The 27,452-nt window shown below is 37.7% G+C and overlaps 2 protein-coding genes across 5 annotated transcripts in view; both read right to left on the bottom strand.

The window, feature by feature from the left end:
* LOC128738054 (neurocalcin homolog) overlaps positions 1 to 27,452 on the bottom strand; it is a 299,091-nt gene that overhangs the window by 184,590 nt on the left and 87,049 nt on the right. The window lies entirely within an intron of this gene.
* LOC128738053 (neuronal calcium sensor 2) overlaps positions 1 to 27,452 on the bottom strand; it is a 211,431-nt gene that overhangs the window by 151,678 nt on the left and 32,301 nt on the right. For 3 of the 4 annotated variants that reach the window (XM_053832875.1, XM_053832876.1, XM_053832874.1), the window contains exon 1: positions 20,482 to 20,755. The exons of the other annotated variant lie outside the window; for it this stretch is intronic. The gene's annotated coding sequence lies outside the window, so the exon portion shown is untranslated. Of the gene's footprint in view, positions 1 to 20,481; positions 20,756 to 27,452 lie in introns of those variants that run through there. 4 annotated transcript variants of the gene reach the window in all.

Below are 27,452 nucleotides of genomic sequence, written 5' to 3'. Positions count from 1 at the left end.
TAAGAATAAAGTAATTGGAATTACAGTAAACAGATGGTGTGTTAAACGGTCGTCCCTGCCTGTGAAGCAAGGTGATCACGAAGAAAACGTATGGGAATATTTGACCTTGAAACTTTTAGTTATTTTACTCATATTAGTTAGTTATATTACTCATTCATGATTGAAAAAGAAAATTATAATAGAAACCACATAATTGCTACATCTGTTATGAGTCTATCGGTATCTAAACCGTGAAAAACCATTCATAATTGGCAGTGCTTCTAGCGTTTATAATCTTTCATATTTTCGTGACGGTAACTACCCAACAAACATTTTATGCGAACAGTATATTATTCAACCGTTATATAGCCAATGTTGAGGAATCAAGCGCTTAATAAGCAATTATGCAGCAAAAATAGTTGTTGGGTAAAATCTAAATTATAGAATGACACCCTGCGATAAGACATAGACACATTCCAGCGTTACGGGACACAATTAGCATCCATTTTTACTGGATGAACTGCTTCCTGTTTCACCAATTTTTGCTCACGCATCATATTTTCGTGCATTTTAGGGAAGCATACGATACAGTTAAACGCGAACAGTTATGTTATTCAATATCGCTATTGAACCGGTTAGCGACATCAAAACGAGAGGAACAGTTTTCACCAAGAGTAACCAACTTCTAGCCTTCTTAGACAACCTCGACATCATTACCAGAAACCTTGGGATGACAGAGATAATCTACGCCAGACTAAAAACGAAGGCCAGGAAGATTGCGTTACAAATCAATGCGTCAAAAATCAAATATTTGGTTTATTATTATATTAGGAAGATGGAAATGGAAATGAAAGTGATTGATGAGTTCATATATTTGGGATCTCTGGTCACCGCCGATAATGATACGAGTAAGGAGATTCAACGATGCATTCAGGTTGGAGGACCGAGGACGAGCCCACTTTTCCCTCCGCAAGACGCTTCGTTCACGGAGCGTACGCCGACGCACAAAGCTAAAGATGTACAAAACGCTAATCAGACCGGTAATCTTCTTCGGACTTGAGACAGTAGCTTTGCTTACGGAAGGCATACACGCACTTGCCGTATTTGAACGAAAGGTGTTACGAACTATTATTGGCAAAGTACAAACGGATAGCGAAGAGTGGCGTAGGCGTATGAGTCACGAGTTACAAGCACTACTTGGAGACATTCCCATCGTACACCTGGCGAAAGTTGGAATACTACGGTGGACCGGCTACGTCGCAAGGATGCCGCAAGGAATCCTTGATACGGCAAAAGTCACTTCGACTCTCGGCTGGTAGAAGGAAGGATGTAGCAAAAATAGTAAAAAGGCATCCTAAGTTAAGCAGTTACTGCACTATTTTTTGAAGAAGAATTAAATGTAGTTTTTCCCTATATTTCTCATTGTATCTCATACAGATATAAATGTAAGTTAGATTTCCTGTTTTTGTACTTTTACAGAAAAATCTAATTTCTAGTCATATCACTATGCGACGAAGCAATGAATATATATCATGTTTATCTCTAACGGCAAAGAAATCATCGCTTACATTTAGTTATACTAATGAATCTGATAACTGGCATGTCTTTTTTATTGATCAACACTCAGCAGGACTGATGTTACAAAATTTTGATTAACTTTAAATTTTTTGTAATAAATGAGTGGTTTTAGCCTACGTTTGTTTTGAAGACTTTTCCAATTTTGTAAAATGTATATAAAATAAGCACGAACAAGTATACCTAACAAAAATAGAACTTTTGGATCGACAGACATGTGGGTTGAAACTGGAAAGTACTCTGCCAACCGCTGAAACATTTCACATGCTCGAAGTTGAATATTATTTCTTATATTTCAAATTCATACTACTATAATAAGCGCATACCCAATTAAATCTGCATTGCAAATTTCGGAAAACCAAAACACGCTGCACCATCGTACCGTGTTCTTCTCCGGTGAACCACAGCCACAGTCTGAAACATAGTGTCTTTTTGCTTGTTTGTTTCCCAACACACACAAAAATGCCTTCAAAAGACATTTCGTTTGCCAAGGTACCTCCTCCTACCTACATAGTAGGATGAAGCAACACACGCTACATGTATCAGAAGAAACAACATACACTCATTTCGGTCCTCGGGCGAATGGAGCCAGCGACAGCCACCCAACCGGCCGGGTCGCCGCGCCGTCTTTCTTTCGCTCGCTGGGTTGGAGGAGCTTTTCGCTAAGCGCATAGGACCGTTTGCCTCCGAAAACCGAGGAAAGGTTGTAATTTCGCTCCGAAAGTGAACTTTCTAATTAAGGTTCACAGACGCTCTGTTTGTGCGGTGGTTTCAATTTTAACTTACTCGGTTCTCTGTAACCGCTAGACCGATTTTAATCCTTTTGATGTCGTTTGTAAGGTGACATAACTATTGAATATTTTTTAATTGAAAAAAGACTGACTGCTTTTTTCAAAATCGTTTCAAGTTAAATTGAGCTAAATATCTAAATGTATTGAAACTGACAAAATCGTTTCATTTTCTCAGTAACGAGTGGATCGATTTTAACGTTTTTCATATCCGTCAAGAAGTATTATAGTACAGTTTATCACTATCAACTATATTTTAGTTGATTGTTCAAAGTAAATTTTATTTATAAAAAATAGGTTTAAACTATTGAGAATTGGTATCTCGTGGTTTGCTGAAACAAACACCTAGCAGTGTAATCTGCCTTTCTTCCATTAAAATTATGGCATTATTTATAAACCTCAGCAAAGACATTCACTGGATTTAATAATTAATTACTTTGAAGTTCCATTTTAATCCAAAATGTAGTAAACGAAGGTTATGCGGGAAAGGCAATCGTTCACTGTTAGATGGATCACGGTAAATATTTCATATAGCGCCCCCGGTTTACGGACCGGTTCGGAAAAATTCATATTTTCAGAGCCACCCAGTTACCGTGTGATGTGCCAACAACGGTGGACTCAGCCCGCCGGCCGTGAAGATCCTTCTGTGAAACAGCCAGGTGAAGAAAATACGAGGATGATACAAAAATATCTTAGGGTGGATGAAGCTTTAATAAAATCGATTTACACAAACAAACCATGAATTCAGAGTTTAGTAGCAACAAAAAAATTAGCGAAGTAATTAAGTATCCTTTTTGTGTCATAAAACTCCACAAAACTATTTTTGATTGGGCACGATCTGTCCCCATAACCAGTCGAATGTACGAAACGTTGCGAAGTAAAACCCACCCCGGGTGCCTCCTCTCTCGTCAGAGCGGCGTGCGGTGTTCTGTAGTTTGTTGAAGGTTTGCTCGCGGGAATTTATCATTTTTTTCCGAGCATCACCACAACCGACCGGTCGCACTGTTGCACTGTCACCAATGGAAAGTTCTTTGTGCTAAAGTTGATGGAAAAATGTAGCCGCAATTCTGTTTCGGGCCATCCAGCCGCGCCCGCTTCCTCGGTGGTGGTATCATCGGGTGAAGGTCGGTATCGTGCAAGTGGGATTTCTAGGTACCATGTAGCGAAGGACAGGTGGGACCGGTCCCGAATAAATGTGTCTTGATCGATAACGCCAGCAAAGATGAGGACGTATTTACAGCGTAGGTTGAGAAGTTAAGTCCCGTATCCTGGTAACGAAACGAAAAGAAGCCTTGCGAAATTGACTAGCGGGCGTCCTTAGAGATGAGCTGAATCTTTTTCATTGTGACTGTCCCTAGCGCCTAGAAGCCATCTCTGCTGGATAAAGATTACGTTCGTTCTTTTTTGTAGATTCCTATCATGCAGAGCGAATTTAATGGTTCATGCAATGATTTGTTGAATCAATGATTAATGTTCTTAACACAGTTGGAATTTATTCGGTGTCACAAGTATGCAGCGACTTCCATTTTTATATTATTTTTTATGTCAAGAAAAAATTAAAAAACTAACTGAACTGTACCAAGTTCATTCCAGAATGTAACTCAAAAGGGTACTTCTTGCACTACATTCGATCAAAACAATATGCGTCACTCGTGCCAAGCATAAAATCCGTTTTGGTAGTACATTGTGACAGCACTGACTAGCCAGCTGTCTTCGTTCCGGAACCGTTCATCAAGCCATTTTCACTGCTCATTTTATCCTACTTGCCGTACGTAGGACACCCGCTTACTGTTCAACTAAGTACAAAATGCCTGCTAGTTTACATTTCAATTCTATGTATGCCACTCACAATAGGACTCACATATGTGTAGGTCGGGGTTCTTGAATACAAACTGAGCACAACATGGCATCGGATTCCAGCAGACAGCACAGGACATAATTTTGCTGCAGCAGGGATGGGTGACAGTCGATGCCGGAGGCAGGAATTCAAAAGTTTCTCGCATGATAAGTGACTGCATGCAGGAGCAGCTGCAACGAACGGCTTGTGAATGTGGTCGATTCCGTTAAATATCAACAACGTCATAGTCACCCTCACTCACAGGCACACAGTAATAGCTGCACATTCATAAAGCGTTTCTGGCTGAATGGACCTGAAAACGCTGCCAGCAAGGCTCCTTCTCTCGTGGTGGTGTGGTGACTGCGGTGGCAAATGTAGAATTTAAATGAAATGCACCAGTCAGGAAAATCTATGAACACAATTTTTTTTCGGTCAGTGACCACCACGTACAGTAAAAAGCGCGTTTTTGCTCATTATTTCAATTTCGCCTTTGGCTTTGTGCTGCCAGGCAGCTCGACATCGGCGGTTTTTGACGTAATGGCACAGCGACAGAAGGAATGATCCTGATTCGAGGCAAATCATTTTCGTGTTATTTAATTTTTACAAGATTCAAGCGGACTGTTCAAAAATTCAAGCACAAAATTCAGGCTGTGTTCAAACTGGTAAGGGTCATTATTAACAATCTGTATTCATAGATAAATTTACCGACACTTTCCGAAATAGAATTTTAAAACTAATGATCCTTTGTTGAGCGTTTTAGTTGAATCTAAAAAAAGTTTTTTTTAGAATTTCAAGTACCTGCTAACTGCTATTTTTGCAATTATAAAAAAAATGCACCTGAGTCCAATAGTTTTTTTTAAATGCGCTAAAATACCTTTCGTTTGATATTAAAATCAATAAAATCGGTTCAGCGGTGCAAAAGTTTTGAATTTTTAAAGAGAAAAGGGATGTTAAAAATGATGATTTGTGGAGTCACCCTAAGCATCAAATAAAACATTCTCTGAAAAGAACTAAGTACACAATTGAATAAATTCGGAGACAGTTTATATTATCTCTGTTTTCAATCTACGAAATTGTAACATAATTTGAGCTAAACCAGACATAAAAATTTGTCACCAGTAAAACAAATCACATTTCCAGATGGTGATAACGGTTATAAATCGGTTGATATCACAATATTTCTTCATTGTAAAAATATCCAATATTACCCACATAACGTAAACCACTCCGAGGGTATCGCCCGAGAGCAATGGCAATCATTTCAAAGAACTCCCAATGTCCCAAGTCCCGTTACCGACATGCATATGTGTAAACCGTTGAGGACATGAAAATATCTTAATCAAACCAAAAGGGAGTTCTTCATTCTGCCAGCTGCCCATAACCCACCTAGTTTCCCGACTACCTCTCACCTATCCTTCTGGTAGGGAAATGTCTCGATGAAACATATTTGCATCATCCTTAGCACACCCAATTCTCCGCCGTCTCTACGGCTCAGTTCTCGGTCTCCAGCTTCGGTGGTTACGAATGAACCATAAACCGGAGTAAACATACACACAGACACACAGACAGACAGACATACACGTACACCCATTTGGTGCACACATCCACATACAGAGTAATAGCGTTTCGATGACGTGTGGAAAACGATGAAACTAGGCGGCTGCTTTCGTTTTCTCCATACTGGAGCTACCTACTCCAGTTGGAAACAGAACCGAGTCGAGAAGAAAATTCAAATCACTGGAAAATATGCTCTCCGTTTCGGTTGATGGTTATTCGTCGGTAAAATACCGCTGCTGGAGGTTAGTTTGAACTGGAAACCAGCTAAATTGATCCGGATTTTTGCATACCGCTTATGAGGCATTTTTTTATTTTCACATTTTTGTTTTTGTTTAGACGATTTTTTCCTATCGCAAGCAGGAAGAGCTTGATAAGGCAGAAAAAATAAGCGTCTACATTGTACATGTGTTAATTAAATACGTGTAATTCTGTTTCAGAGATGCCGTAAAGAAAAATATTACCTGCCATCACATCGACTTGACGGCGGACTTCTGCAAACTTGTGTCATCTACAAGAACATTTTGTTCGCCGGTACAATTAACAGACTTCTGAATAAACACTATATTTAGAAAATACAAGGTCTCTTATTGTTCTAGAGAACTCCAACGAAAAGTTTCCGCTATTTTCAAGCATCACTTATTTAAAAACTTCGTAACTTTTGAGCTAAGCATTGCAGAACAAAATTTTTTTTTATAAAAATGTAAGTAAATTTTCATGGCAATCCAGAAAAAATATTAGCTGGAAAACTTTTTTCATAAAATTTTCTACGGTGACGAAAAATTCTATAAAAAATTGGAAAAACTATGTATTTAACTATCTATCTACCTCATGGAAAAATTTCAAAAGGTTCTTCTTGTTTGTCAATACAAAAAGTTTTGAACGATAGAAATTTCGTAACTGCGAAAAGTTATGACCGTTAAGTTATGAAGTTATGACCGAAAACACGATTTTTTTGAATTTCTTAGCAATCCACAAAAATTTATTTCAAAATTTTCCACATTCTTTTGGTTGGTACCCGAATGTTTCACTAACTAAACTACTGCCGCCCGCTATATTAGGTACTGTAACACATAATTTTGAATCATTCTCCCAATTCTATCACTCCCGGGAGAATGCAGCAAAATTAGGTATAAAAATATCTAACATAGCGAGTTGCAGTAGTTTAGTTAGTAAAATATTCAGGTACCCAACCGAAGGAACGTGGATGCGAACCCCAATTAATCATTCTTCGCATCAGACAGCTTCCTCACTTTCCAAAACGGAAAACTTATGTTATTTCAAAAATATTTTTTCTGGTTCTTTTGCGGCAGTTATTGTTTCCGAGTTTTGGTCGAATAACCAGCGATTCACAACAGCACATAACCGGCCGTTAGTTTTCACGAATTCTTGACTCTTGTTAGTAGTGAGTCAAATTTAATAATTTTAGTATCAAATTTCAGATGTTTTAATGGATGTTTCAGGAAAAATTGCGTTAGGCTAAGTTTCCTAAACATTTCAACAATATCGAAATGATTCGTTTTTCGTATTTTGAAGATTTGAAGACAAAAGAGACCTTCGTTTTAAATATTTTATCTAAAAAACTGATTTTTTTACAAAACGTGTTCGAAATGCGGAAATGTATAACTTTTGTTTGTGAGTTATAATTTTTTCTAAACAAATATACTCAATGGAGACGCATGGTGTTTGGCTTTTTAACTGCAAGGTAATGGATACCTCTGGCAGGAAGAAAACAAGCACGTTTCATTGTCAGAAATACTGTTATCTTGTAATTAACACCAAAACATCGTGCAATTCAACTGTATCGGACAGACTTTCTATAAAAATTGTATGTCAAAAACAAAAATTATGATACGTTTGTGATTTTGATAAAATACGTAACAAATTTCGCCTTGGTCTAGTCACTGGTTGCAAAATATAAAGGTTCGTTTAAAAAGACCATTTAAAAATCAATTCTGCTCAATAACTTTGCACACGATTAGTGCTATCAAATGTTCTACAAAGTTATTCAGTATATTAAAATACCCATTTCCTCTGAAGACTGGTTTTCGCTAGGATGTAAAGTTATTGAGCATAATCGATTTTTAGCTGCTCTTTTTTAACACATTATTATATTACGCAACCATTTCGCGACGGTTCCAAAAAAAGTTGAATTTTCAGTAAACTTTGAGATCTATATCATGTGATATCTCCTAAATTTTTAATTAAACAACTAACAAGTGGCATGGTTCTGTAGAGATGAACAGGGATTTTAAATGGAATATGATTTTCTCTTGTGACCATGTTGGATTTGGTCGCCATATTGGATTTTACCAACAAATCACCGTTATCGCCATGAGCTTCCCAAGCAAGTTTTCATTTTAAAACCACCATTGGAAAGCTGAGAAAAAATGCTATGAAATACATTTATCCAATTAGGTGTACACTGGCAATAACTAAATAAAGCAACCAATTAAAATTATCGGTAGCAAGGTTCATTATTTTCATATAATTATTGTGAAATTTCGAAATTTTGCTATGAAATCTATATATATAAAAGTGAGCGTCATTGTATGTTCCACCCAGAACGCCTTGACCGATCTCCACTGAACTTGGCACACATATTCCTTGATATAAGGGAATTAGAACTCAGGGGGTTGACAAAAGGGGGGAATTCTTAACAATGGGGGGACCGTTTCCCTTGAATTTAAACCGATTGCAGTTGTGCAACTGACTTTGATAAAAGAGGGAAGTTCCACCGAGAAGGAATATGTGGCAAATAAACCTTTGTTTCGTTTCCATTATAGCGATTTTCACTAAGCAAACCGATGCATAATTTGCTACGTGATACCGTCTATCACCAATTGCGTGGCAGAAGGGGGACCTGACTTGAAAGGAACTGACGTGCAGGGGGACAAGGAACGTGAGTATGAATGTATGTTCCGCCATAGCTCCGGAACTTCTGGACTGTTCTTCATTAAACGTCGTTTGTCAAACACATGTTTTTTGGTATGATTCTTTTATGCCAGGGGGTTAACATGCGGTAAACGGTCACTTACAAGGGAAGAGAAAGGTTCAAATTCGGGGTGCGTTTACCTTGCATTTGGAACGACCACTGAAAATCTGAGAAAAAATGCTACCAAAAAGTAATGACCGTCTACTAGTAAACGTGATATTGGTGCATTTGCTAAAATTCAGAATCATTTTATTAAATCGCACCAATCAACAATGTAATCTAACTGTGTTTGCTAAAATGAAACTTCTTTGAAATCTTTTGCGATTTGAAATATTTTGAAGATATCAGCGTAAGACAATTTCTGGCATTCTAATGTGAGGCTTAAGTCGTTAGAGTAGTCGTCATAAATAATAAGGATTCCGAATGGCTGCCTTGGGGGACTTCAGGGGCAAGTGAGTTGTAGCGTAATGACCAATTTTTGTAAATATTGAGGTTATAAAAGAGCATTTTCCGCCTGTCCGTACCAACTTAAAAATTCCAAAGCTTTTTGCTATCAAATTTTTGAACAATGTTCTCAGAAAGATGCCCTGCCAAATTGTCAGAACATCCATAATCTAGATATTTGTTTTTATACGTGCTACTTTCAAAAGCAGTTGGAATCGCTACCAGTGAATGTCGCTACATCAACATCTTTTAGTAATCCCAATTCCGAGTGCAGAGTATATTTTCTGCAGCTTCTAATAGAATTTTAATAGCGAATCACCCTAGGGATTCAGACCGATGCGAAAAATAATGGATTCTACTTTGTTTCAAATCAATGAATTGCAAATTAAATCTACGCTCCACCTCTAGCAAATAAACTGATTAGTTCAAATCTAACACAAATAAACAAAATTTCGCTGTTCTAATTTGAAACCAATTGAATAAAATCCATCTAATGAATAAGTTATGCCAAAATATTGCTCCGCATGTACTCTAGCGCAAAATATTCCGACGAAATTTTGACTTCAAACAATAAGTTTAGCTTATTAAGACCAATTATCCAAATTGCGGCAAATCTGGATGATCTGGTTTATTTCACAGCCCTCTCTCTCTCGCTCATTATTTCGACGTTCGATTATAAATAGGTGTGAATAACTAAGTGGAATAGTTGAACTTCGATTGACTCTTTCAATCCTCTAGCAACCAAACGGACCGCGCATTTGAAAGTCGATGTGAAATAAATAATTCAGATCGCGCCTAAACATACTTTCTCGACCGAACTCCCGGACACGGTATAACTCCAATCCGCCAGCGGCAGCCAGTGCCAGTGGTAGGTTTATTTTCCCTTGAGAGAAACGCAGAAGAACCGCCACAGCTGGATAGCTTGTGAAAATCCAAAGCAAGCAAAGGGACGAGCTATAAACAAATCTGTTGTTGACTCGCCCGATTGTAATTTCTTTCTGAAAGGGAAAATAAGAAACTCATTCATTCGTGCGAAGCGATGAACGACAAAATAGCATGCCACAACTTTCTTCATCAGCCACTTTCGGAAACTGAACCCTTATTGGATGGCCCGTTTCGGTAGCGCAGTTCGTGCCGCGTAACGAACCTTTAATAAGCGATTGTCTACGAATAGTATCATTATTTCACTTCGATCGTCAGGAAATATGTTCGTGAACCATTTCAAGTTCGAGTAGAAGTTTATCCGCTTAGCGGATAGAATAGCAACCCCTTGTGTCTCCACCCCCTTGTACTGGCGGTAACGAGGTAAATGTACATGGCGTCTCCATTCAAATTAGTCGCCATCTGTTTGGCAACGCGTTTCGGAAGTGGTCTTTTTCTGTGATAAATCTGTGGGAACTAACCGATGTCGGACATGGATGTCTATGGTTAAACTCGGTCCAGTTCGCAGAAATAAATGGCATCCGTCGGTGGTACGAACAGAAACAAGTTTCAAACAGAATGTGTTGGCATAAAGTTGTTTGTTCTTACTGCTGAAGTTTGGTCTGTTTATTCCTGCACAGCATTTTTCGTCCACAGACGTGTACGGCAAGGCAAGGCAAGCAAACGACACTACACAGCCAAAGGATGCCAATCGAAAGCCGGGTACAGAAACCGAAACCAATCGAGATAGGGTTTATTTTGCCGTAACTGGCAGTGATGAATGCCTGCCGGATGTCGTAATTTAATCAAAGTTGGATCTTTCTAGTTCAGCAAGAAGCGTTAAGAAAATACAATTAACCAGTAGCAAGATCTGGCCGGTAATATTGTGTTTTGGACGGTGTTGATTTTCTGAGTAAACGTCGATGTTGAGAAAGTTTCACAGAAACCAAACTGTTTATTCCGATCGACAAAAAAAAAACGGTTGAAGTTTTCCTGCTGCTGGATAAATTTTATTGGCCGGCTTCAAAATCTGCAAGCAAGCTAGAAGGCAAGATACCTAGCATTCATAGAATACAATGTATTCAAAGCAACAAAATAAGCAATAAACATTAACAGATACTTTTATGAACGTAACGATAATGAAATTTGACTGCCTCTAGAAAACAAAGCGTCTGTGGATGTCCTTAATCTACCGTTCACTTAATGGCTTCATAAAATTATGTTGCAGATGATCCCTGAATCAGATTTAAAAGTCTCAATACATTTTCTTGATTAATACGCTTGAAGCATAATGTAATGAGTGTAGTCTTTCGATATATTGATATATTATAACGTTCTGAGTCAGGCACATTGAACATGTGCCCCCCTTTTACTTGAAATTTAAGACATGAATTTTCTATACAAATCAGTAGAACTGAATTTCCATTTTCCAACGGTGACTGATAAAAATTCTGGGTAGATGTTAGTACAAACTTGAAAAAAAATCTGATATGGTGAAATATGAACGAAAAGTTCTTTATCATGTCAAAAACATATTTTTGTAAAACATTGTATGTTAAAAACTCTTACACATAAAAATTATACCATTGTTTCTGGGTTTTCATTTTTCTCCGATTCATTAAGTTACGAGCCACACGTCAGTTTTCCCTCAGATTTATTTTTTTTATTTTATTTAAAATTTCAGTAGTGCTTTGACCTTGTTTACATTTGTAAAATAATTGTTTCTTCAATATTTTTTACCTTTTCTTAGATTCCTTTTGATTATACCATATGCACTATGAATACTATATTGTATTATTACCTATTGTATTGTATTATATTGTTTTATTATCTGATTAATATTTCATATATTAAAATGTAATGTATTGCAATATTTTCCTAATTACCTTTTCAAAAAACTAAGATCTAAACAAAATCTTTGCCAAAAAACTTTCCCCGGAAGTCATTATTTGCAAGCAGAAGGTTTATGGCGATTTCGCTCTATTTAGAGCAAAGCATTTTGAACGGTTTCGTGGCGAAGCAAAAAAAACGCCACTCAGGTTGAGAGCGTGAAAAAAACAAAAACTCACCTCCGTTAACACTCGTACCGTTATTGTTAGCAGAATGAATTGGTGAAAGCACAGAGAACAATTTCCACCAGGTGTTGGAGTTTTGAACTGGAGCCAAAAAGAAGGTGATTTTTCATGTCTGAAGTACACCCCACAAGTTGTTTTGGCATTGAATTGTGTATCGTACTGGCTAAAATACAATGGAGCCAATACGACTACCCGAAAAGTCAAAAATAGAATTGTTTTTGAATAGGATTTGAAAATCACGAGCGAACTAGTAAAAACAAATTTGACAATAACACCACAATTTTATGTTATCCGAAATCGTTCAAATTACTTTATTGACTTTAGTTTATAAAAAATCGTCATCTTTTGAAGATTTTTACAATATTTTATAGCAATTTGACTTTTGGCAGTTCAAGAGTGATGTTTCAAAAATGGCATATGTAAGCATTAAAAGTAATTTCGAATTTCGATTCTTTTCCTTTTAGCAGGCAGTTACCTAAAAAACTAAACTTTGAGATCTATTATATCAGTCATGAGCAAACAAAATTGACTGACAGGATAGACGAGCAATCATTCAGCACTGCAATTCATGAATGAATAGTATTGAAGGGTAGAAAAACAAAGACGGAAAAACACTGTCAGCAGCTCAGTAGTCATGTCCATGGACTGACAGATAAAAGAATACTACCAGGGATAAAACTGTATGCGCTGAATGCGTTCTATATTCGCCTTCATGCAGGGCTGTCAATTTTTTCGAGCACTGCCAGAAACTAAATGTATTGGAACTTTATTACATTGTTTTGTTGGAAAATTTTTATCACTTTTAAGTTTTGTAAGCGAAAAACAACCGGAGGAAAACAGGTAAAGTAAAACATTTATTGTTTCATTTTGAAGTAGGACTACTTCTTTGATTTCTATATTTGGGTGCACTTTAGAAAAACGAAAAGGGAACATGTAACGAAAGGTGGTTATAGTTTGCACGCTTATAACTCAGTCATCCCTCAATAGATTCCAGAGATATTGGTATGAATCGATTGGAAATTTTTCGAAGAATCCATTACAATACAGTAGTATTTCTCTCACAAACTTTTAAATAACTGTCTAACTAAAAATCCACACTCTGTGATTGGTCGGAGTGCTGATTTGCCGTAGCGATAATGCTGTTTCCATACCACAAGCAGCATGGTTGTATACAACCGTACTTAAATTTACACTAATTCCAGTTTCTACACTTGCATTTAATGGTTCTCGTTACATTTTTCCTTTATTTTTATAAAAAAAAGTGACGTTCAGACTTATACTAATATGGTATATCAAGCTTAGTCGAATTGAACGTGCATTTGTAGTCCTACGTCCTTCGTTCGTGCCCCTAGGCACAGACCTTCATACTTTTTTTCTTACTTTTTTCCCAAGCTTGAAAATTAAAGAAGTACCAACAAACAAAAAAAAGTTTGTTTCAAACCACTGTTTAGTTTTTAAAACAGTATATGAAATCTTAAAAATATGATTTAGCATAAGTAGAGGTTTCCTATTGTATCGAGTTTATCCCGATAAAGTCTACAGAATTAAATTTCTATATAATGGAGAATGTCTGTGCTTTACAGACACAAAAATTACTCAACCGATCATCGCGAAAATTTGCATATAAGAGTCATTATTTTCCCAGCTGAAGCGCGAGCTACAAATTCTGATACCTGATACTAAACTGAGCAAAAAAAAGTGAAAATTTGTAATGTAATCTGGTCTGGCTGGGACTGATGTGTTATCAGTGAGGAGGTGGAATACAACTTTTGCAATGTCAAGAGGATTCAGTGGGTAAATATATAGAATTCTGCATGAAGGAAGGGTAAATGAGGGGCATGAAGGAAGGGTAAATGAGGGGAATAGACTCATGCTAAAGTCACTTGACATCGAATGGCTTGATTCTACTAAGATTTGAACCCATGACCACTCGCTTGTCAAAGCAGACTCGGTAACTTTGCGACTACGGAGCCCCCCTAGAGGTCAAATTTCTGAGATAGTTGAGCACATCGTGTGATTTTATTTATTGCTTGTGTTTTTAGTGTATTGCTCAATGCTGCAGATAGTAGAATTAGCTGAAACTATACTTCTACGGTTTTTGTAGTTTATAATCCGCATACTCTTTAACAAATCCTGAGACTAAACGGCTACATAAACACAGTTAGAACGTTATAACTTTTTATGCATACGAGTTTATGGTATACTATGTTTCACAAAAATATGTTATTTGATGTCACAAATAACTTTGTTAAACATTGTAATGCGATAAAATCTTTCGCTTTGAAGTTATCACCAAAAAAGCGGTTTTTGAGGTTTAAAATGCGATTTTTTTTTGGTAAACAAGCACATAGATTCTTTTGTTGCAAATTTGTTGAATAAATCATCCTTCTATCTTTTAATACATCCTATGTCTTTACGAACCAACTTGCAACTTAGCCGTCACGAAATTGCCTTAAGCTTATTTTTTAATTTTCGTTAGAAATATCACATTAACATTTGGAGGGTCTTTCTCGCGTATCTACTTTTTCCGAAACATACTGTATGACAACTTCTACTGCATAACAGCCTTGTCTGTAACAGCCTGTTTGTAACGAAAATGAAGCACCTCCCAGAAACTAATTCGAAAACCACTTGGTGTAACTTGAAATTTATAAAGGTTTTATTATGGTATTGTGCAATACTAAGAGGATACGAGTCAAATCACACTTATAGCACTTATAACTAGCATAATAAAACTGTTAATAGAGCAAACTTATTGTGGTTGCTTATATTAACGCGACGAAACTAGCTGGTTGCTCCACATCTCTTGTAAGCTTACCATACGTGTAGCGTAGCAATACAATATGGCACACCAATCAAAATCCATCTTATTACGATTGATTGCCAAACCGCTATAAATCTGTTAATTAAAATGGTAACACCTTAAACCCCAAACTTATTGCTGCTACTTATTATAAAGAAAATTAGAGTTCAACTAGAGTTCAATGCGCATATGCTGCAAACCAACGGAGACTGCTGAAAATGTATTAATTATTCTATGGGATATTTTATTATTATCGATCAGGACAGTAAAATCTGATAGCAAAATTTTAACTTTTCTGCTTACGGATGTATTTTTAAGTTAGGTGGAGGGCTCCGTAGCCGCAAGGTTACCGAGTCTGCTTTGACAAGCGAGCCCGAGCAGGAGCGAAGAGCAAAATAATACAAAAACAATATCAAACTGTGTTATAATGGTATATTTTGTTATTGAATAGGTATGGAGATACATTGATAACACATTTTGTTATAGAGCAGATATTTAAAACAGTGGTTGTAAGATGAGTATAATAACTGATTTTGTTATCATATCTTATTTCGGCCTTAAATGACATTCGATATATTTCATACAATTTTTTTTATTGATTAAAGAAATTTTAGATTATAAATATTTTATAAAAGGATTTTGTTATTCAAATAACACAAGTAGTTATTCTTTTAGCCTTAAAGGAGTAAAATTTTGATATTATTTTTTGTTATTTTACCAACTATGTCAGCCAAAACAAGACTAAAATTTGATATGAGTTTTTCGATTTCCAATAACACATTTTGATATTATTTTGCTATTCGCTCCTGCTCGGGAGTGGTCGTGGGTTCGAATCTTAGTAGAATCAAACCATTCGATGTCAAGTGACTTTAGCATGGGTTTATTCTCAGACCACCCGTCATTTACCCTTCCTTCATGCTGAATTCTAAATTTACACACTGAAGCCTCTTGAAAGTGCAAAAATCCCTCCTATAGTTAGGTGTACTGGTCAGAGGAACGAATGAGTCCTCGCAAGGGACGACTATAATATGGGAATGCAGTGAGGCAGTGAGGAATAAGTGGATAAAGTAGATCAAGCTTTGAGGGAAGGGTAAACCCTAATACACACAAGCACGCATAAAATTTAATAAGCATATCGCTGATTCAATAGCGATTATAGAAAAAGAAATGCAGTGCAGGCCATACAGCAAACACCCGGGCGATATCACAATAGATCAACTATACTGGTCGCAGTGATGATTCCACACAGGAAAAAAAAATAAAAAAGTTAACAAAACTGGCAGACTGATTTAGTTTTTTATCAAAGCAAGCTGTGTGCTTTACTACAGCTTTACTGTGAGAAGCATAATAAAATTATGGCTGTAACTGTCATGCAGCGAGCATGATCGGTTTCATTGCTGCTGTCTGTAGAGTACGATAAGACTACTTAAGCTTATAACCTGATTTTTTAAGAAGTTTCAAAAACATTCTGAAGAGCGGGTCAGTCTGGACGTAAGATGGCCAACGAACTGGGAATTTTACAATTAACCATAAAGAAGATTTTGAAAGATGATTTTCGGTTGATTCCGTATGAAAAACAGCAGATTTAACTGAAAAATTTAACAGCACGGTTTAACTGAAAAATTGAAGCTTGCAAGAGTCGAAAGATGTCGGCAACTGCTTAAGCGACACATGATTGTGAAATTCTGTTTTCGGACGAAAAATGTTCCTGCTAAAGGATTTCCACAACCAACAAAATAATCGGATACAGGTCGGACTCAATTATTCGGGTGAAAAAAACATTTATTTTGAATGGGTTTTTTGAAATGTGGTTACGTTGAAAACGAACAAAAAAAAATTGAAAAATAATTTTTTTTCACCCGGATAATCGAGTCCGACCTGTATAAACTGCACATCTTTCTGATATTCCTGGGGACAATCTGGCTGTTCAAGAATCCAGAATGTTTCCAAGGTCCAGAATGTAATATGGAGATGCTTCTCTAAAAATTGGAAGGTTCCATTGTTGTTCATTGAACCTGGTGTTCAAATCAACACTATACATAATATTACATAGATTTGCTTTCCATCGTCAAAAAATACTATAAGAATGCACCAGGCTGCTTCCAACAAGATTCTGCACCGTCTCACCAGGTGAAAGCTACACATGCTTGGTGTGAAGTCAATTTTCCGGATTTCAATTCTTCGAAAGAGCTGCCTACCTCTTCGCCTGATTTGAGTCATCTCGTCTTATATACATGCTAGGCAGATTAAGGAGCACCCAACGTTAACTGTATATACTTTCAAGTAACGCTTGGAGAAGATTTGGGATGAAATGCTTCAGGATATTTTGCAAGCGGCGTATTTTTGTAACCGTTTACTTTACTGACAGTTATCACTACTCACACTGTATAGACATTACAAATACCTTACCAATAATGATAAAATATTCTGATTAAGTTTAATGGAACGAAAATGAAATTAGTCTCAACCTGAAGCAGGTTTCCCTATTCATAGCATTTCTAATGCACATTTAAACAAAACGAAAAAATCTCGTGGATCCCATTTTTGTCAAGAAGCAAGCTAATGATCTGGAATACTCGAAGCAATCAAAAGGAATGGCCAGATTCGTAGCGTAACATTCTAGTGCCCTTGGCGAAGATTTGGCGCTCTGCTTGTTTCTTAACCACTAGATCTTTCCAAGTACATCGTGCCAAAATAATAACTTTAAACAGTGTTATAGTATGCAATTTATTTTTAAAGTTATTGCTGGTGCCTTGCTGAAGTTCCTGCCCTTTTTGGCACCCGAACAGCTGCCGCCATTGACAGTGGCCAGTGGCGTGACCAACAGCATACTGCGGCCCAGGTAAAGAGCCACAAATTGCATCTACATTGCCGAATCAACGCTTCCGAATTCTTCCCAATCAGCGCATCTCGACCTTATAGAAACTTTACGACATAATCAACTATGGATAATGCAGGAACGAGAATCAGTTGAAGAAAATTCCAATGGAAAAATGGCAAAGGTCTTCCTAGCAAAGACCTAAAAATTTGCATTTTGAATGAAAAGATGGCTGGAAACTCCAATTACCGCAAAAAGTGCTCAAGCCAATTATTGACTGTGTCGATTCTGCGGCTCTTTTGTAGGGGTTTTGCAATCAGAATATACTTTTTGATGCTTGGAATGATGTTTGGCAACAGAAAGATACTTATACTATTGTTGGATGATACGAATTAAGGTTAGAATTTTCATGATATTTTGGACATATTATGTTTGAGTTCTACATAAGAAGCTCTCCTGTTCGAAGCACCAGGACAAAGATATTGCTCTTAGTAAAGCTGGCAAGTTCACATTACCAACACCTAACTTTTTTTTACTTTTTTGCATATAGAGTTATGAACATGATTAGGTAGGGACAAAGTGATAAAGTTGTGTCATATCAGAAATACAAAATTTCAAACTGGCACAGGTTTCCCTAGCAAAGATCTAAACTAAGGGAATTGAGCTTCGTAAATTTTGTTTATCTTGAGTGTTGGGGAAGAATAAACGCTTAATGCGCGAAATGTAGAGTGTAATTGGTTAAACAACACGCTCAACTAGAGATTGGGAGCTGTGAGTTCGACTCTCACCTTCGCTAAGTCTATATTTTTGGCCTGATATCAAGAATTTTCAGTTTGCCTGAATCTACATTTCTCGCATTAAGCATTTATTCTTCCCCAACAGAAAAGTAAAGCCGACTGCTATACGTCGTTAGAAAAAAGAAAAGTTTATCTTGAGTTCTTAATCATTCTGATTGGTAACATGATGCGAAATTCAGAAATAATTTTGGTTTTAACGTTTTACCAATTAGTGCGATGCTCAATTAGCGGTTAACCAATTTTTTGTCGCAATTCCGAGAACTTTCTGCGTAGGCAAACCTTTAAAAGCTTTCAGGGTCTGAAGAATGAATCGCTGGGACAGGCGCAATGTTGTAAAAGGCACGCAAACATGACAATTTCTCCATAAAGACAGTTTTCAAATGGATCTACGTCATTGTTGAATCGTTTTAGGGAAGAGCTAAAAAATAACATTGTATTTTAACAGAAACAAACGAAGAGAACATGAGTACCTACATAAATCGTTTGCCAAAAAAAAACGTTGGAGGAATGGAACCTGAACTTGTGAATATTTACGCAGAACACCTAAACGAAAAAATGGGTAGCAGTCAAAGAAGCAAAATTTTGATGTGCGCTTGCATCACTTTATCAATTATTTTTTACTCGCTTTGTACCTCATAAAAATCACGATATCAACAGACTTAAGCTTCAATTGCAATTAAATTTCGGTAATGGTGTCCACATATTGTCAATCAAACTCAATTCGTTCATGGATTTATCGTTTCTAAAATCCAATCCACTTCAACCGCAGCACGTTTTCTGTGCCGCGTTTTATCCATCTGCCGGAGCGGAGTCCTTTTACAGCGGCCGGGCCATATAACACTTTTGCCGGTTGGCAATAAGGCGAAAAAAAAATGGCACAGCAGAAATGTTGGCCGATGGCAGCAGGCGGCCGGCTTCGTGAGCTCATCGATTAAACAATAATTATTAATATCACGTTATCCTCCCGTATGCTGCTGCGGCCGCGGCCCATTCATGATTGATCATCACACTTCGATTATTTCTGGTTTTCCGCGCGCACTGTTCCTCCCGTAGAAACGGTAACCGTTGTCACCACTATCGATTCGAGCGAGTCCCGATGGCACAGCGTGATTAGTGCATGTACTACTACATACTATAATTCACGAGGCGAGCTTAGTTTCTCTGTTTTCCAATCAATCAACCATGCCCGCGGGAATCCTGACACCGCTTTCGCGTATTCTGCGAGCCCATCGTTGGGCGGTGATAGAGTAACCGCCGACCATGGTCTGCCAGGCTCCCGGTTGGGCTTGAGTGAAATCGGATGTTAGCGGAGGTTGCGATTTAATGAACCTACGCCATGGTTTGGCCAATTGTGGAGAATAATAGATTGATTTCAATTCTGAATTTCGCTACTATGCGAGCGAGTTTAGTTGTAATATTTGAATTTATTTTAACATAAACCGCAATTTAAACTAATAAAGGTTTTAATGTTTCAATTGCAATCAACCGAGCAAAAGCTAACAAACCATCAGGACAAACCGATTCCACTCAACAGCGCAAAACACTATGGAGGCTAGCACATTTCGATCTATTTTGGTCGACCAAGCTCCTGTGCCATCCTGCTACCAATCGAAACTTTCAGCACACCAACAACGTAGATGACGACGACGACGACAGACACGACTCTCTTCTGCTCCGCCAAGCAGTGATTCACGGAAAAATGTACCAATTTCCGTCTCGTTAGGATATCAATCCATAGCTTTTAAGTACTCCACTCGCCAGTCGCGATTCAGGGCACCACTTCAACCGCTGCCACAGGTGCGACAATGGAACACATCCACCCGGCAGCGATATAAGTTCTATGCATTCTCACGACACCACCACACAATCTTGTGCGCGCGGGAGTGGGTGAGCTTTTCCACCCTCCGAAAGCACAGATTGTCGCCGCTTTTCTCGCCTAGCAATGCCGTGATTACCTATTTTTCGCGCGACACGGCGACACCACCAACTGCTGTATAAATAAACGAGCACCGCGCACACGTTTTGATTCTTGCTCGAACACGAGGGCGCCGCACGCCACCAGAAAACGTTAAAATTAGGGCCTTAGGGTTAATTTCTCCACTTGTCAAAGCACACACTGGGTCGCTATTGTTAACGGTGTATTGAGCTTCTACGCTGCCACCATACTAGGCTTTGCAGGTCGGCCGGTACCGCACGATACGAATTCTACTCAGAGACTAAAAATAAATAACATCCAACGCGAACAGGCACCCGTCGGGTCTTCTCCTTGTTCGGTGGTGTGCTGCTCTGATAGCAGTAAAAGTTGCGTGCTGGAGAGTCGAGCCGAGCGAGAGATTATCAATACACAAGTGCCAACCCACACATACCACATACCATCATGCTAGGAAACGAGAGTGCTCCTCACTTTTTTTTTGCTTTCGGAGAGTACCTATGGTGTATATACACGACCTGTCCGTACCTTTGATAGAGAAGTCCTAGTGCAGTAGAGCATTCGCCCCATGCTCCTCTGGTGGACTCAAACCCCTGCGCAACACTGACAATGGGTACGCGCGTTCAAAACAACCTTCCGTCTCCACTGGATAGTGGTTGTGGCGTGCGCTCAGAATGGGTAAAATGATAAATGATAAAGACACGTTAGCTGAAACTATCAGTTTCACAACAATTAGCACGGTCATAAACGAAGTACTGAACGAATGACACTAGTAGTGGGATAAAAGGAAGAAATTGTAATGGCGTGAAAGAGTAATGTTTACACGGATAGAAATTTATTCTCCAAAATGAGCAAAATGACTCATGATTTCAGGTTTCAAGCTTATGTTTTATGAAAATACACCATGAATAATAATCATGATGTCACGAACTTCTTACAGTACAATACAACGCAAGATCATGAACTATTATTCATGATTTTGTGCTGTCTGATATGGCAGCTCAGTCATGATTTGACAGCAATTGAAGCTTCATGATTTCATGACTTTATTTATGGTATCGGACTCAGTTTTCTTTCCGTGTATTATTTGATTATTCAGATGATAACGACTTAATAAGGTTACCATTTTGAAAGTACAAATCCAAGTATAATCATATAATGAAACCTAAAGGGTGTTTCCTTTGTTAAAATTTAAATTTTAGATTTGGATCTTTTCTAATATGTGAAATTTTAGTTCAAAAAAAAAAAAAAAGATTTCGATGGAACAACTATAACTTAAATAAAGCTACTATAATACTTGACATGAAAATTTGAGCGCAACAGTAGCTCGTGATAACGGGGAGCGCAGATAATTGAGAAAAGGCAAACATAACAATTTTTCCGTTAACGCTTCCTAACATTTTATGAAATCAGTGAATGAAATCTAACCCGCTAACTGAAAAAGTTAGCTCACTAATCGCTAAACGCTAATCAATAAACTCAAATTAGCGAACCTTTCGCTAATCGCTAATGTAAATTATCCAAAAATTATTACATTTACACCATAGCGCAAATTACTGTCGACAATAGCTAATTTTTGGACATAATATATGCATAAAAATGAACTGATTTTAGCGATTTTTCATGCGATTACCCAGCCAACTGGCGATGAATCCACCTATGTACCGCCAACCGTAGCAACCGGATTGTGTACAGAAATGATTTGACAGCATTATTAATAGATTGATTTTAGCAGCTGTGACGAAAACAGTCAAGCAACTACACTCGATGCTTTGTTCGAACTGCCAGCTGCAGCCCGGAGTGAAGAAGTTGGACATCATGAGGCATTTCGTGTCCACCGGATATAGCTGATCCAGTACATACAACACCTTCTCCCTGCCAGAGAAATGTTAAGTGTAGCAGAAGCTGAAAAGGCACACCGAGAGCAAGGTGCACTCGGTCTTTCGCGCTTTGAAGAAGTCGGAGCCGAACGGTGAAAAAGTACCTCAGCAAAATGGACATTTTTATGTGGATGTGTCAGTCGAGAACGGCCATATCTGACCAGCAGGCAATTTGGGATCAAGATGCTTGTAAACAAAATCTTTCCGGCGAAGTATGACGAAACCTCTTTGATATTGGACGGCAACAACTGGCAAAGCACTGGGCATATTACGCCCCACCAAGGAGGTAAGCGCTGGCGTCAAATATATTTCCCATACAAAGTTCCCAAAGAAGGTTCTTCTGTAACTGACGATCAGCGAGAAGGGAATGTACCAGCCGCTGTTCTTTCCTTTGAGACTTGCGGTGAACGGGGAGATATGCAGCATGCAGGGCTTGCTGGAATTTGCCACCTGGAGGATGAGGTCTTTTGGCCGTCCTGGCCTCGGCCCTTTATGGAGGAGACGGACCGGCTAAAGATAATCGATGTACTGTATACCTCCAGCGCTTCCAGCGTCCTCCAACTGCAAACAATAGCAAACAAACCTAAAACGGAAGGTCGCGAATAATTTCGTGACCAAAACGGAGAAGCATCTGTTATCCAAAAACATTTGTGTTTCAGCTTCATACTGCATGCTATCAGTGTCTGTTTCTTATGTTACTATTGCTGGAAAACAAATTAAGATTCAATTGGTCGCTGTTAAGTCAGACCGAACCAAGTGACAAAACTCTGATTTCGAGGAAAACACATTCAAAGTTTGCTGCTCTGTATGGTTTATACGTTCGAAATCATCTAATAACTCTGGCTGTTGACAACATTTATGTAGTCTGATAAGAGTAAAATGTAGCTAAGAAAATCCTTGATCGTTTGCTGCATTAATCATTTTTTTAAATTTTGCGTCTTGGTCCGGTCTCGTTTGAATTCGGACCTGTCTAGAAAAGATGAGTGGAACTCTCGGTATATCACGATACTCTCTTTGTCAATCACCAGACAGTAATAGAGTAGGGCGGTGCATAAGTGCGATGTTTGAAATTGTCATCAATTTTCGTGAGATATAAAGAAGGACAACAACATAATATGTTTTATAGTGATGCAGTAACTCAATGTCTTCACATTCATCTATAAATCATCTGCGGTAATAGTGTTTTGCACAATAAATTCTTTTTTCTTCTTATGAAGTGCAGATTCGAACTTTTACCCCACTAGCGGGACACAAGTGCGAATACCGCGGGGCAAAAGTTCGAAGCTAGAATTTATGAAATTAGCCCAGCAGTAGCTAACAAAACTATATTATCTTCAATCTGCGTTATGTTTCGGTAAGGAATATTCTTAATTTGCACCTTTCCTATTTTGCGCTGGTGTATTCTAGCGTCCGTTAGATCGAAACTTTTCCAAACGTTTGTTTTTTGTTTTATCAGCGGAAATATATTGTTTTTCTTCGGCCAACACCTGTAGAGCACACAGTTTTCTGCAGATCTTTCATTTCTAGTATTTGTAATATAGTGATTAAAGCTATATATAATTAGCTATACATTTTTGCCTCGTCCATGAATCGCACTTTTGCCCCGTCCGTAAATCGAACTTTTACCCCGCTAGGCGCTTGACGGGGTTAGATTAAATTACGGAAAAGCGAAATATATTTTGTAAATTATTTTCAACCTATTTTCAAAACAGATATGTGAGTGATGTAAAACGCTGCTACAAATTTTCAACAAGTAATATCGTCCTGTTGATATCATATTTGCCGTATAACGAAAAATTACATCCAAACCGCCCTAAAATAACATTTGCACATAACTCAACAACTATGCTTCGTATGCAACCAAAGTTTACGTTAGATTCAAGCTATCAAAGTAGTCACCCATCCATGCCAATGTAGAAAATTTACTTGGAATCTGCACCGATAAATCATTGAATTGCACTTTTACCCGCATCGCACTTTTACCCCTCCTTACTCTATACTATATTTTCGGTGACTTAACCGCATACAAACTTATTAATGATCGCATTTAGGCATATGTGACATTATTTCTGACCAATGCAATATAAAAACTGTGCCCAGAGTTCCCGAAGTTTATGAAATTTTGCACACGGGTATAATTTATGAACTTCACGGTAACACTTTGTTTGCGTCACCCGAAAAGAATGAGTTTTACTGAAAAATACTTGCTTTAAACACTACTGATTTTTATTTTTATTTTCCAACACCGAATCTAGATCTAGATGAAATGTACAATTACATGAAAATTTTAATAATAAGCTGAAGGTCTATAGAGATCATCTATGATAACACATACACATTCAAAACACACACAATAAGAGTATTGGTATACTATTGACTCTAACAGCCTCTCCCAGCCGAGATTCGAACATACGACGACTGGCTTATTAGACCAGCGTCTTACCTCGAGACCAACTGGGAGGCAAATTGAAGAAGAAGGTTTTATGTAAATAAATAAAACTCGCATAAGTAAGCGATGTACACTCAAGTCTTTTTTTACACGGTTTGTTTTTTCCGATTACTTACGAACGGTACAACTGAGGGACCATTTACAAACTACGTGACGAATGTCGGGCCACTCCAAAATGTATTGAGATATAAATGAATGGTCCCTAAGTTGCCCTGTTCTTATTAATCGAAAAAACAAACCGTGTAAAAAAAGTACTTGAGTGTAAAGAATTTTACTATAGCTAAATAGCTAAAAGTCTCGTTTATTTTACAATCAATTACGAAGCATAGTATCGTATGAATGTTTTGCTAGGAAACTTTCTGTGATAAAGTTTTCAAATAAAATATCAGGTTACGGTAAAACTAAATATTATTAGCATATTTTCGACACTCAAACTGGCGTCACTATATATCCATGCCTACGTTGCCATGGCTACGTGTCAACAAATGATTGCCGTGGATTCGCGATTGCAATCGACACAAATTGATGGTTTTCCCATCAATTCAAGTGAACACTTCAGGCAAAATCATTACCCAAGTAGCACACTTTAGGTCCATTTAGTTGAAGTAACTGAATTACGACTAAAATTAGTTATAATTCGGTTACCAGAACTACTTTGTAATGACCGTGCTGGTAGGGTAGAATTTTTCGAAGTCACTCGAGTGACAAATCAAAGTTTTATGTGCATCGAATTCACTTTCGTGAGTGGAATAGTTGGAAAATAAACAAATTGAAAAATAAGTAAAAAACTAGTGGTGAATTTTAATTGTGAACAAATCTCAGTATTTAGTGAAACTTATCACCCAAACAGTAATAAACAGCTTGCAATATTTAGTGCATTGAGTTGCAAAAGGTTATTAATTGAACCTTTTTTTATTTCTTGTGATAGTTTTCTGGTGCTATGGGTGTATGTTAGTAAGCGGTAAAGAGAAGGGAAGGGAGATATTGAATGCCATACTGATCGTAATAAATATACTCTGACGACCTTATCGTTAATCTAGAGCAATAACTGTTTATAGTGAAAACCACGAAAAAAATAAACATTCTTTCAAAGATTCATTGTAGTTACCGAGTTTTGAATCTCATATTTAATTTATTTTCCGGCAATATTTTTTTTTGCTACTAACGTAATCTTTATGTTTGTGGTTTTAGTCGCCGTAAACCTTTTATTTCTAAGTTTTGTTGATTTTTTTCGGTGAAATTATAACTCGCTATTCTCTCTCGGCGTAACGTTTCAATCTACTATAGCTTCGACCATCAATATCTTGAGTGACCATGAATAAAAGTTATTTTATATAATTGGTTCATATAATATGAAAAGAATTTTATATATTGAGCCGTATGAATAAAACAGTTTGCTTTGCTTTAATTGTGTAAATTTTATGGGAGAAGTGAAGCAAACTCTTTTATTTATACGGCCTAATTGCTAAACTAATTATTCGTTATACACTTTTTTATATAAATTTGGATCATTTTTAACATAATATAACATAATATTTATATACTCGCAAAACACTTTTTTCAACAAAATTTTGTTTCTCGGTTTTTTATACTTCCCTCTAAATTGAACTTTGTGCCGCACAAATATAAATCAGCAAACTATCTTATATTCTCTAAATAAAATAGAAATTTATTCATTCTCATAATCATTGAAAGTATGATACCGCATGAGTTTTGACCACCTACGAGCCACTGTTCATAGTATTGTAAACTCCCCGGAACGTACGCCCGGAGAGAACAAGAGAACATGCAGGCCTCCTTGCTCAAACCGTTAAACGCCAGATTTCATCGCTTGCCCGTGTTAGTTTCGTACTGAGCAGAAACCACCCCAACCAGAGGGGTACTTCCAGATTAACAAGCACACATGCAACATTAGAAAGTCATTAACAAACCTTGTCGATTTTTTCCTCTCTATTATCGCTGCTACTGGTTCACAAAGAACTTCCGACTTCCTGCGATGGGTATCGGATTCCCGGAAATGATTCACTAATCGAAACTGATTTCACTTCACTAACCGACAACTACGATAACTATTCTAGCTAGAAAAACGTTACGGCCCGAAATTAATCCGAGAAATCTAACTCCGCAATAACCTGACCGCTTTTCGGAATGCAAAAAGTCTCACAGTGACGCAAAGCGAACGGAAGCTGCTCTGCCTTGGTCGGTCGGGAATCGCCTCATAGAGTCCTGAGAGCTTTCACGAGTACTCCTGTATGTGTGTGTGTGTACGGGTACTACCCGTAATTGTTATAATAACATCGCGGCCGAAGCTCACCAGAAAAGAAAGCGAGAGCGGAAATCCATGCGTTACTGGAACCGGAGTGTGCGCAATACAGCACGGAATGTCCTTTTTGTGACTGTTTACTTACAGCTGGGAAAGCCAGACTTCTGTCTGACATAAACACGGAAAAGGCCTTTCTGTGCAAAGTTTGCGTTCTTGCTTGAAAAGCCATGCTGAAAGCTTTGGTATTTTGGGGAAAAGCGATTCAAGTCGTTAAAAGGTGTGCTTTACAGCAGCAATGGAGTCGCATTGTAGTTCAAAAAGAGTACTTTGATATATGGTACGGAGGAAGATAATGATTATAATAAATGAGAGGCAATCAATTCTGTTAGATTGTTTTTGGTTGG

The sequence above is a fragment of the Sabethes cyaneus genome, chromosome 2 (assembly GCF_943734655.1).
Source record: "Sabethes cyaneus chromosome 2, idSabCyanKW18_F2, whole genome shotgun sequence".
Taxonomy (NCBI): Eukaryota; Metazoa; Arthropoda; class Insecta; order Diptera; family Culicidae; genus Sabethes; species Sabethes cyaneus.
Note: the sequence above shows the minus strand (reverse complement) of the source record. Positions and strands in the feature narration are given on the sequence as shown.